This window comes from Cordyceps militaris (genome assembly GCF_000225605.1).
Source record: "Cordyceps militaris CM01 unplaced genomic scaffold CCM_S00010, whole genome shotgun sequence".
Lineage (NCBI taxonomy): Eukaryota > Fungi > Ascomycota > Sordariomycetes > Hypocreales > Cordycipitaceae > Cordyceps > Cordyceps militaris.
Window position 1 is genome coordinate 486,142 of NW_006271978.1, and position 10,167 is coordinate 496,308.

Below are 10,167 nucleotides of genomic sequence, written 5' to 3' on the forward strand. Positions count from 1 at the left end.
GTAGATAACCCTAAGTTAAAATTAAAGTTATTTACTAGTAGATAATCTTAGGTATTTATATTAAAGTTATCTATAGATAAGCCTAGGCCTTTATATTAGCCTAGGCATTTATATTAAAGTTATTTATAGACTAGCCTAGGTATTTATATTAAAGTTATTTATAGACTAGCCTAGGCGTTTATATTAAAGTTATCTATAAACTAGTATAGGTATTTATATTAAAGTTATCTATAGATAAGAGTTATTATATAATAAAGATAGTATTCTAGGTTTACTAAGTATATATAATAATAAAGGTAACTATATAATATATATTCTAAAATAGAATAAAATAATAACTATAGAAATAAGGATATATAATATATCTTATATAGAAAAATCTACCCCTATATAGTAGCTATATTTTAAACCTAATACTACCTTAAAGCTTATAAGCTTATATATAGTGCTAATAAGTAGTACTATTTAGTATACTTATTTATAAACTTATTAAACTTTTAATATATCTATTCTTTAAAGTATTTAGCTAGAATTAATATACTAATAATATTATATTAAAGGTAGTAAAGAAACTAAATACTAAAGAGGTAATATTCTTTTCTAGGGGGGTAATAAAGGCTTTATTTTTTAAATATCTTTATTTCCCCCTTTTCTATTAGTAAATTTAAGCTAGTATAATATTAACTTTTTAGGGTCTAGATAATTCCTATATCTTTACTATACTTTTAGATTTAGTTCTAAATACCTACTCTAAATAGTTATATAATAATATTACTAGGCTTATAAACCTCCCTACCCTATATTTATAGTATATATTACTAGCTAAGTTAGGAATAGTATATAGTAGTAGGAATAGTATATATAATTAAGGAATAAGTTACTAGTATAGTTATTATATACTTTTTACTTTATTTTATAGTATTAAGGTTTTAGCTATATTATAAATAGGAGTAGTAGTATTAGTACTATAAGAGTAGTCTAGGCTAGTTCTATTCTAGTATATTACTTAGTAGAATAAGATCTATATATTAGAGAGTATACTAGAAAAATAAGAGATATTCTTTATATAGTAGTAATAAATACTTAACTACTATCTTTTTTAAAGGTAAAATATTTTAAAAGTAACTAGGTTAGAAAACTATTTATTAGTATTATAGGTAGATAGGTAGATAGGATTATTTATTATAGGCTTATTCTATAAGAACTATATAGCTATATATTATAATTAGTTTACCTATATACCTTAATACTTTAGTATTATATTAGTAGTATAGAATATAGTAAAAGCTATATATAAAAGGAAAGCTACTCTAAGTAAGAGTAGCTAAACTAAGAGAGTAAAGGAAATACCCTAAGAGCTTCTAGAGCTACCCCTATAGTATAATATAATAGCTTATATACTAGTATATACCTTTACTATAAAATAGAGGGATAGTAAAAACTATCCTACTAACCCTTAGTATATTAAGATATTAATAAAAGCTTTTACTAAGAACTATAGACTAAACTATATAGTTACCCCTAACTATATATAAGTAGTTTATTCTACTATAGATCTAGAAAAGATATATATATATATTAGCCTAAAAAGAGGGGTATAATCCTAAGAGCTATATAACTTTAGTAACTAGTCTAAGGTTAATAGTAATATTAAGCTTAAGATTATTAATAGCTAATATTACCTACTAGTATTTATAAAGTAGGCTAAAGTATAATATTAGGAAAAGGATAATCTATAGTAAATATATAAGATATTTACCTATAGTTTATTATAGCCTATAGTATATATAAGCTATATTGCCTATATAGAATAGGAGCTAATAATTATACTTTAAAGTTACTATTAGACTAATAAGACTACTAAATCTAAATAAACTATAGCTAGATTAGTAAACCTAATATATATAGTAATATATAGATATAAGCTATTATTATATTAAAAAGCAAACCACTTAGATTTAAGGATAACTACTTAGTAATATTAAAGGTAATAGCTATAGAGCTAGATCTTAGTTAGTAAGATAAGTATAAGCTAAAGTAGCTAGTAACTATATAGGGAAATAAATATTAGTATAATATTATAACTAAGTAGTATAGGATAGTATTAGGTAGGTAGTTATTTAATATACCCTAATAGGTTAAGATAATTACTTAAAGAGTTAATAAGGTATATTATAACCCTAATATATATATATTTTATATAGCTATAATATAGCTATTATAATTAAGATATCTAGTATAATACTAATAATTAGTAGTTTTTCTTTACCTAATTTTACTATATCTTTATTATACTATATATACTTAATAGGATAATAAATATCCTACTATAAGATTAGGAGCTTCTTACTACTATCCTATAATAAGACCTAGACTATAATATATATATATAAAAACTATTCTACCTAAAATCTAAAGTAAATAATATCTAATAAGAGATAATTTAATCCTAAAAGTTATTACTACTCTTAACTAATAAGGAGTTCTATAATATATATATTAAACTTACTAAGAACCCTAACCTACTATTTCTTAACCTAATACTAATAATAAAACTAAACTAAAAGTAACTATATATACTCTAGTAAGTTATAATAGCTATAACCTAGTAAATAGGTACTTTAAATAATTAAGTTTATAATAGAAGTAATAATTAAAAGCCTAGGATTAGGGAATCCCTAATATATAGTCTATACTATATAATATAATAGTTTATTAATAGCTATACTATAAAACTTAATATTTAACCTTTTTATCTAGATAAGGAGTATAGCTTAGCTAAAATAGCTAGTATACTTCTATAGTATAAAGTCTTTAAATATACTTTACTTTATATTATTACCTTATAGGATCTAGATATATAGCCCTACCTAGAAAAGCTAATACCTAGCACTATTAATATTAATACTTATTATTAGCATTTTACCCCTAGATTACCTTAGAGGGGGCTATTATAAATTATAAAGGAATATATCCTAATAGCTAAGGCGTAATAGGATATTAACACCTTATTAAAGAAATATTATCTAGATTAAGGTAGCTAGGAAAAGAGAGTATATTAAGATTTTATAAAGTACCTCCTTAACTATCTCTATAACTAAGCTAGGCTATATAGTTACCTAATTACCTATAAACTATAGAGTTTATACTTTAAGGCCCTACTTACTATATAGCTTTAGAAGAATACTAAGGATAATAATAAGTATTATAATTACTAGATAAGCCTTCTATAACCTAGCTATATTAACCTAATATACTCTACTAAAGGTAATATAGCTATACCTAAACCTAAATAGTATAATAATAATTTAGTAGATAGGTATATTAATATAGATAGGTATAATAAGGTAGAAGAAGGGAATATAGACTTAGATAAAGGCATAGATAGAAGTAATAGCGTATATAATTAGTTATATAAAGCGCTAAGCTTAAAGAGCCTACCTACTACTCCTATACCTATATATTTCTTATATATACCTCCTATACCTATAGTATATAATTTACTACTAAGTATCTTATCCCCTATAAAAATTATCCCTCTATCCTTTAATATTTCTAGACTAGTAGCTTTACTAGTAATAATACTATATAGGCCTATATCTACCTCTTAATAAAGTAAGCTAGCTAGAAATATATATATACTAAAATAGCTAGGCCTACTAGTTAGCTACCTAATAAATATAGTAAAAGCTATAACTAGGTATATAGTAATAATCTTTAAGAATAAGTAAGCTAAGAGGAAGGGTAGTAAAAAAAAGGTAAAGTCTATTATAAATAAAGAATAAATATATATAAATAGATAGAATCTTTATTATTAATCTTATTAAGGTTAATATATATAGTATCTACCTTATAAGCTATTCTAGCTAGTATATTTTATAGTAAGGGAAAGGGGGTTTAATATATAATAGGCTAATTAGGGCTTTATATCCCTTCTTTATAGGAAGCTCTTATATTCTTAATTTTAATTCTATACCTTAGTCTATTTAGTAATAGTATCTTAACTACTTCCTATTATAAGGAAAATATAGTAAGATTATTTTATTCTCCTAATAACCTACTTTAGAATCTCTTCTAACATTACTATATATATACCTTACCTATAATAATAATAAAGAATATTATACCTTACTATCTATAATATAAGTAAGGATATAGTCCCTATACTAAGGTATATATCTAGAAGAATATACTTTATATAATTACTAGGAAATCCTCTAGTAGCTACTCTAGACCCCCCTCCTCTACCTTTATAATAATAGACCTATATTACTCTACCTATATAGTATTATCTTTATCTTTACTACTATAAATAGCCTAAATAAATCTTAATAGGTTTTTAAGTAGTTATATAAGTTTATCTTATTACTTTTTAAGATTAGTAACTAGCTATAGCTTATAGTTACTATAATATAGTAACCTCCTACCCCCTTAGATAGAAATCTAACTAAGATACTTATATATTATAGCTATTATATTAAATAAATCTACTTATTTTATTAATATATATAAATACCTAACTTATAGTTAGCTTTTCTTACCTATTTTCTAAAAAACCTTATCTTAAGTCTCTTTATTAAACTTAGTAAAGAATTCTATATATACTAGGTATATTACTATCTAGTATATTAATATAAAGGCCTATTATAGTAGGCTTTTCTTTAGTATCTTAAAAAGTATAAACTAAAAGTTTAGGTATTAAAGGGTAAGGTAATCCTTTAGGGTAGCTAATATTACTATAAATAGATATATTAAGTCTATAAGCTAGGTATTAGTACTCTCTTTTAACTCCTATATTTATTTTTATATAAAGGTAAAATAGTAATAAATATTTAGCTTATTATAATACCTATTTATTATAATATCTACCCCTTCCTAGATTATAGTAAGTAGGGTCTAAAAAAGGACTAATTTATAAAAGCTTATAATAAAAGAATATTTAATATACCTAGGGGGATACTTATTACTATTCCTTATAATATAGTTAGTTATTTTAATAGCCTAGTACTTCTTACTAGTAGGCACCTAGAGTATATAGTTACTATCCCCTAGTAGCCTCTTAAGGGGCCTAGTTAGTAATATAGCTATAGTAGTAAATAGGTAGCCTTTAATAGTAGAAAGTGTCTACTATATAAGGTAAGACTTAATAGTATATTATACTATATAAACCTATTCTATATTACTAATAATAGTCTTAAGGGTTAACTTATATACTTAGTAAATAAGAATAAGCTATATTAATTACTTATTAGTAAGGGCTTATAACTTTAGATTATTCTATATAGTATTAATAATAGCTATTATATAGTTCTAGTAAGAAAGTTCTACCCTATTTATATCTAACTAGAATTTAGTATATATAGTTTTAATAATTTAATTAAGTTACCTATATTATAAATCCTAATTAGTATACTATAGTAATTATAAGGGGTCTATCTAGATAGTAGTATTTACCCTAAGCTAAAGAGGTATAGGCTAAGATACTACTCTATAATAAAATTTAATATATATTCTACTTAGCTACTAATCTTAAACCTAGTCTAGCTTTATAACTATATACCTTTTACTACTCTTTATTAGATTTACTTAACTATAAAATCTATTATCTAGGGCTTTTATACCTTTTTAAAGATATTTTTAAGAAAGTCCCTTAATCTATAGTTATCTCTAATTTACTATATCTTTAGCTTATTAAACTAGACCTAGCTACTCCTATCTACTATAACGTCTAGGCTATAGTAATAGCTAAGAGTAGCTATATATATAAGTAGTAGTATTTTCTTATTATAATAAGACTATAGCTACTTATATATATTTAAAGAACCCTTACTTATATAAAAGCTAAGGTAGCTTAGGTTTATATATAGCTAGCTAGCCTTATTAAGACTATCTATTATACTAAGTAGTTATAGTAGGGTAGTAGGTAGGATACTATAGTTACCTATAAAGTAGAAGCTAGCTAGTTAGTTAAGGATAGTAGTAGCTTTATATAGTACTAAGGATAGGCCTTTCTTATAACTATTATAATACTAGTTATCTAGCTCTTTAAATAAAAGCTTAAATAGGTAGGAAAAGGCTATAAGGATACTAGGAAATACTATAGTAGGGAATAGGTTAAGTATATAAATAGCGTCCTATAGCTAGTAGATATAGAATTATATTATCTACTTAATAGGTATAAGGATAGTAAAGAATATAGTATTCTAAAGGGTAAGGTTATAAGTATAGATAGTAAAGACCTATTTAAGGCAATATACTAGCAATTTACTATTAATAGTATTCTATATATATTAGTACTCTTATATAAATAGCTTTAATATATCCTTACTATCTAGAGATAGCTTACTATAGTACTACTTAAGTAGGGTTATATACCTATACTAGATATAGGGGGGTAGCTATTAAAGCTCCTTTAGGCTAAGTATAAGTACTATAGTAATAATACCCTTATTAGCTAGGAGATAGTTAGGATTATAATATACTATACGCTTTAGCCTACTTATATACCCTTAATAGTTACCTATAGTTAGGATAGTCTTACCCTTATTCTTATAGCTAGTATTACTTACTAGAATATAGATTAAGGACTAGCTAAACTCTTAGGGTATAGCTATAGTAAAGTTACTATATAATAGGCTAAATACTAAAGAGTATAGTATAGCCTTCTCTATACTAATACTAAACTACTTACCTACCTTCTAAAAGTTAGCTAGGGGAACTAGTTATATACTACCTTATATATATTAAAGATTAATAGTAAGGGTATAGGAGATCTAGGTATAGTTAGTAATATCCTATATTATATCTAGAGATTAGGCTAGTTCCCTCTTACTTTAAGTATATAACTTAAGTAGGATAGGTTTATTAGTAGTTAATACTTATTACCTAGCTAGTTTATAGTTACTACTAGTATTATTAGAGTTAGAATTATTATTAGGGTTAGAATTATTATTAAAGTTAGAATTATTATTAGAGTTAAAGTTAGAGTTATTATTAGAGTTAAAGTTACTAGTACTATTAGGGTTAGAGTTAAGACTAAACTCTACTATCTCTAGTTATAGTTAGTATATTTTATCTAAAATTAGTATTTTAATATTATCTTTATAGTTATATATATAGAATATAGGGTTATATTTCTCCTAGAACTCTTTATACCCCTATTCTATAATAAATATAGACTAGCTATAATAGAACTACTATTAGAATTATAGCTACTTCCTACTATCTAGCTATATACTCTACTTTATATTATTAATACTCTAGCTATTCTCTATACCCTCTTTATTAAGCCCTTATTAGCTAAAAATATAGATAATATATTATACTAGTGCCTTAGCTAGATTATACTAGATATAAGTAGTATAGTATTTCTTCTTCTATATTAAGGCTACTTCCTTACTAATATCTAGCTTCTTTAGAACTATAATAATAAACTAGTTATATTAGCTTAGGCTAGTAGCAATTTAAAAGGTATAGCTAGATAGGTTAAAGGGAAGGCTATTATATATATATTTAGACTAGTATTTTAAGGCCTAGTTATAAATCTTTATAATAATTATATTAAATAGTATATAGTTCTTTAAGATAGTCTAGAGGGGCTTATTAATAATATTAAGTATATTAATATAGAAGGTAAAGTATATAAATAGTTCCTAGTTAAGCTTAACCTTATTCTTTATATAGTTAAGGCTATACTTAGTAGAGAAGAGTAAGATTACCTTCTCCCTACTAAGCTTAGGGTTTATACTATATACCTTATTAATAAATTTAAGTACTATTATATATATTAGGTCTTAGCTATAGTAGTATAGCCTTTCTCTTTATACCTTTATACTTAAAGTCTTAAGATTAGTAGTTTACCTTAAAGTATTAACTAGTGCTTAAGTCTAGCTATTAACTCTCTATATCTACTATACTTATATTAAGGTATAGCTAGTCTAGCGCTAGGTTATTAGGGATATTAAAGTTCTTAAGGTTAGTAGTATTATCTTAACCTAGCTAAGTAGCGCCCTAGTCTAACTTATTATAATAATTATTAGTAGTATAGGTATAGATAGTAAATATAAGGTAGTTACTACCCTTAGTAGTAACCTTATAATAACTATTATATAATATACTATTATATATAGATAAGATTAAAGGGACTTCTTTATAAGAATCTATAACTAGGTAATTAGATATACTATTACTAGCTATATTAGTAAGAGCTATAGTTATAATATTATTATATATATAAATAAGACCTATTAAGAAAGTAATAGCCTACTTTAAAGTATAGAAGGAAGGGATAGTTATCTTAAATATAATAATAAAGGAATATAGGGTTAATAAATAGTTTTACTTTATAAATAGTTACTCTAAGTATATATAACCTCTTAATAGTAATAGTAAAAGTTTTTATTCCTAACTATATAGTAGGGGAGACTACTTCTCTTATTTGCTTTAAAATTACTACCTAGGGTACCCTATTAATCTATCTATTCTTTTAGCCCTAACTAATTTAGTTAGGGTTAGGATTATAATAAGGTATATAGTCTTTAAGGTGTTAGTTAAAACATTATATATATAATAAGGTCCTCCTTTACTATCCTCCCTACCTAACTTAATATACTATCTAGCTTACCTTCTATCTATTACTATTAGCTATACTAGCTTAGCTACTATATTACTATATACCCTCTTTATTAATAAGGTTATATATAAAATACTTCCTATATCTATTACTATATAGGGCGCCTAGTAGTATATTACCTAAAGAGAACTTATGTTAGGTATAATAGCTTAGCTCTATCCTTATAGTATAGGAGTTAAGTATACTATTTAATAAGTAGTATATAATACTACCTTATAATTCTATATAAGCTAACCCTATAACGCTAGTACTAGGTAGTATAAGAGGCTCTTCTATAGCTTATTAGCCTAATATAAATAAAGTAGCTTATTATTACTCTATATAGTAGTCTTTAGTAAGAGGCTATTAAAGATAAGATATATATAAGATAAGAGGATAAGAGTCCTAAAAAGGCCTATTATTAAGTAATTAACTTTAGAAGCTTAATACCCCTTAAAATAGTACTTAAATCTATATTTAGTAGGTTTACTAAGTATTATAAGAACTTTATAAGTAATAAGGCTATTATAAACTACTTCTAGGTTACCTAAGACTACCTTATATAATTAGTTATTAAAGGTAACCTAAAAGGCGCTTTTATACTAATACTTATATAGATAATAGCTATAAGCTTAGCTATACTATAGGTAAGTAAAGAGATACTATAGTTTAAAGCTTTCTTAAGGTAGAAATAACCTAGGCTCTTAGTAGTAGTTATAATTACCTATACACTCTAGGTTCTATACCTTAATATATTCCTAAAGAATAAGGATAAATAGGGTATACTCTATATAGTAAAAAAGGTAAAGAAGTTTAGTTTATATACTATAAGTAAATATTATAGTATACTATACTAACCTATTACTAAAATAGAGTAATACCCTATTAATAACTAGCTCCTAGGCGCTATAGGGTATATAAGTAAAGAGGGAAGAGGTATTAAGCTATAACTAGAGGAAGACCTTTTCTTACTATATAAGTAGCTACTAAAGCTATAAAATCGTTATAAAAGCTTTATCTATAGTATTAGCTATAGCTTATAGCTACTATAGCCTACTCTTACTAGCACTCTTACTAATACTCTTACTAGTACTCTTACCCTCTCTCTAGTGCCCCTCTAGTATACTATATAGTATATATACTAGCTAGCTAGCTAGCTAGTATTATAGTATTATTTTATAAAATAAGGAAATTTAGTAGATCCTAGCCTTTAAAAAATAATAATTTGCCTTATTTTTAATATACTTAGTAAAGGTATATCCTTTCTTATAAGGTACCCTAGTTCTAAGTAGATTAGTAGCTATTTAGAACCTCTTAATAGTAGCTTCTAGTAGGAATACTCTAGCTATTACTTTATAATTAGCTTAATTAAGATTTCCTTAGTATAAATAATAAAATAGTATAATAAGGATTATCTTATTATTAAGGCCTTATATAGTAAAGACCTAGTTAAATATAATAGAACTAGCCTAGAGGGCTTTAGTAGTAACTAGGACTATAACTACTAGTAGCCTTATATTTATTAGGATAAGTATTTACTAGTAAATAGTATAGTC